We start from the raw sequence: 3,977 nt of genomic DNA on the forward strand, positions 1-3,977 counted from the left end.
TACCCTAATTACCTTCCCAAGGCCTCTCCTCCAAATACCATCACTTTGGGGGTTAAGACTTTGACATACGAATTTTGGTGGAAATACAAACATTCAATCCATAACAAGGTCTCATAGGTCCAAGCAGGAAAAGACCCCAAATATAAGAGCACAACTTGAAAAGGAAAGAATAAAGATGAAGTAAAAATGAATTGCTATCAATCATTGTTTATGCTATTTGTTGAGACTTGGGGGATGAGGGAAGGTTACCAGTAAGTTTAAATTAAAAGCATTGCAGCTGCTCTCAGATAAAGACAGCAGCAGTGTAGAGCAGCAAGACCTAAACATCAACTCAGTTAAGTGGTTCAAGGCTCAGTTGCAGTACCAAGTAGCTTGATGACCTTGGATGACTTGTGTAATCTCATCTAAAAAATGAGGATAATAATAACCTAACTAGCAGGGTTGGTATAAAAACTGAGTAAGATAATATTTGCAAAAGTAAGGTTTGGATGTGTGGCTCAGTGATGCAGCATTTGCCTAGCATGTGCAAGGCTCTGGGTTTACTTCCCAGCACCACCAAAACAACAATAAAGTACTTTGTAAATCACACATAGTTATATAGGTTTATTTTGATTAATGGTAGGATAATTCTAGGGTACAGCAGCATTACAGATACAAAAGAAATAGGAAATACAGTCTCTGATCTTAAGTATCTTATGATCCTATAGAATAAATAAGTCTAAAAACATAAAAAATCCAGGGTGGGATCTGAGTTCTCATCTTGTCCATTGCAGTGACTCAGGAATGGCTGTGGGTGTCTGGTTATTTCATGGGGTGGTCATAAGGAAGCCAATGGCAGGAAGGCAGGGTGTCTCACTTGAGAGACCTTCTTCTAGAGAAATAAAAAGCCAGGCATAATAGGAATCACCAGGAGTCACAGCCTTGGCCCTCAGAATGGAGTGTGGCCATTGTTACTCAAATGAACACTGTCTGTAACTCTTAGCTGAAGATTCGGTCCCCATCAAAAGACAAGTCTTATGAAGATATTAAGAAAACTATTTTCCTATCTCTTTTTTTTAGTATATGTGCTGCCAAAGCAAGCACAAAAGTTCTTTGGGATCCTCAATACTTTTTTTTTCTTTTTTTTGGTACCAGGGATCCAACTCAGGATCTTGTGCTTGTAAGGCAGGGGCGGTGCCACTGAGCTAAATCCCCGGCCTACTATTTTCCTATCTCTGTAACACATTAGGGCTCAAACACCATGTTTTGGGACCCCTCTGTAAGTGTGAAAATGCAAGGAAAATGATTCTCTCTACTACTATGACCATATACTCCTTTGATACCTAGAAGACTCCAAATGGAGCAATGGGAGAGACACAGCATGTCCAAGAAAAGAAGCAGAGTTATTTCCATGCCAGCTTGCAGAGGTGTCAGTGTCCAGGAAGGACAACAGCACAATAATTGAGTGCAGCAATGTGCATTGCTCCCATCAAAGCAGTGACAGTCCCTAGCAGAAACTATGACTGGTAGCATGGTGGGAGGCAGTGTTAACAGAACATCTTGGAACAACAGCAACTCTTGATAGATCACTATGGATATTTGGGGAAAGAATGACGTTAGCTTATGGAGCTGCTAGGATTATTGAGGGAGGAGGCTCCTATATTACCAGATGGGCTCTAAAGAGCCAACAGAAGTACATGTGATTGAGTCATTTCAGAAAACAGAAAGGTCTACTGTAGAATGGAATCACCAGTGTCACAAAAGAGGTGATAGCTGCCCTCCAAGTAGATCTCTTGTTGCTCTCTGTGATGGTAATTTGGCTTTTTTTTTGTTTTTTTGTTTTTGGTACCAGAGATCGAATTTGGGACCTTGCGCTTGCGAGGGGTAATTTGTTTTTGTTTTTTTTTTTTGAGAGGGTCTTGCCATGTAGTTCCCGCCAGCCTTGAACTCACTATGTATCCCAGGCTGGCCTCGAATTCACAGCAATCCTCCTGCCTCAGCTTCCCAAGGGCTGGGATTATAGGCATGCACCACCACTCCTGGTTGTGATGGTAAATTTTATGGATCAATTTGTGGGCACTAAGGGATGCCCAGATAGCTTGTAAAATATCATTTCTCTAAGTGTGACTATGAGGGTATTTCTAGGTGAGATTAGCATTTGAATCAGTAGACTGAAAAAAGAAGATCTGCTCTTGCCAGTGTGGGCAGGCATTGTACAGTTGAGAATACAAATAGCAAAAAGGCAGAGAAAGAGCTGACTTTTTTAGCTGGGATATCCTTCTTATCCTGCCCTCAATCATTGGCACACTTGGATCTTAGGCCTGTCTTCACAGATTGCAATTTACACCTACAGCTTTCCTAGGCCTCCACCTTGCAGATAGCAGATGGTGCTCAATCTCTACAATCACAATAAATCTGTGTGTGTGTGTGTGTGTGTGTGCGCGTACGTGTGTGTGTGTCCTGTGTGCTCTTGGTTCTTGCTCTCTGGAAAACCCTAACACATTCACATGTATGCCTAAACTTAAAAGATCGCTTACACCATAAGGTCTTAAAGTAAATGTTCAACTATTAATTCGTCAACATCCAGAGGCACAAAGAGAGCTTGACTAGAGGCTCTTTAACAGACTATGAGCTAAGCAGCTAGTCTTCCTGGCAGGTAGTTCTTGCAATTTGCCTATGCCCAGAAAAACTGCTGTTTCTGTGTTTTTCAAAGAAAGCTTTCTTTTGCCTTGCCCCAGGGACCCAACGGAGACACAGAATCCTTAAGTTGTTCCCTAATGAATAATGAGTCCCTTATGCAACCCAAGAAAAGTCAGGAATAGATGGTAGCTGGGGATGCAAAAGAACTAGCTTGTCCATAGCCTTTTCCCACTGAAGATTCCCTGCAAGACAGTTGCTCAGGGAACCTGCAGCAGTAAATCTCAAGTGGTCTTGTGGTTTCCGTAGGCAACACTCTATCTATCCTGAAAACAAAGGACAGATGCTCTCCTTGCATCTTTGATACATTAGCAATGAATGTACATATGGGATAGGGAGAAAAAGTGATTGTTCCTAATTTTGAATTCATTTTTAAAATCACTACTCAAAGAACTAGAAGCAGAGTCTCTTTTTGGTTTTCCTAAGGTGAAAAGGATTTTACTCTCCTCTTACTGGAAAGAGATATCACTAGCAACCTAGCTACTTACATGTCAAATAAAACAAATGAAAATTTCCAGGTCTGTAAGCTTGCTATTTAAATGTCATCAAAGAGAAGAGGTATAAACAATGGCTCTTGATTGTTAGTGTCCATAATAATCACCTAGAGATAAACAGACAAAAACCTTAAAAAAATTATGATAATCACCTAAGGATTTTGCCCTAGCAATTCTAATTCAATAAATCTGAGTTGAGGCATAGTTTTAAAAGAAAAAAGGAAAAGCAGTCATAGCTGGATGTAGTGGCACACACTGATAATTCCAGGACTCTAGAAGGCAGGAGGATCAAAAGTTTGAGCCCTGCCTAGGCAATTTAATGAGATCCTGTTTCAAAATAAAACATAAAGAAGTGATGGGGATGTACCCCAGTGTGAGGACCCTGGGTTCAATATACATACACATGAGCATGTGCACACACACACACACACACACACATGTGCACATGCACAATTAAAAAGCAGCCTTATTTATTCTTCTTTCCACTACTGTGAAGAATCTGCAACAGGGCTGTGGATTTAGCTCAGTGGTTTCGCCGCTTGCTGCACAAGGGCAAGGACCCAAGTTTGATCCCTAGCGCAAAAAAAAAAAAAAAAAAATCTGCAACAAAGCTAGGTATGGTGGTATACACCTATAATCCCAGCACTGGGGAAGCCGAGCCAGGAGGATTGCCATGAGTTCAAGGCCAGCTTGGGTTACATCGTGAGTTCAAGCCTGGCCTGAACTGCATAGTGAGACCCTATCTCCAAAAACAAAAAAAACAAAAACAAAAAAAAATTCTGCAAACAATTCATTCAATCTAAGCTT

The sequence above is a fragment of the Heterocephalus glaber genome, unplaced genomic scaffold, assembly GCF_053883595.1.
Source record: "Heterocephalus glaber isolate CG9 unplaced genomic scaffold, H.glaber_assembly_v1.0 deba00001429, whole genome shotgun sequence".
Classification (NCBI taxonomy): domain Eukaryota; kingdom Metazoa; phylum Chordata; class Mammalia; order Rodentia; family Bathyergidae; genus Heterocephalus; species Heterocephalus glaber.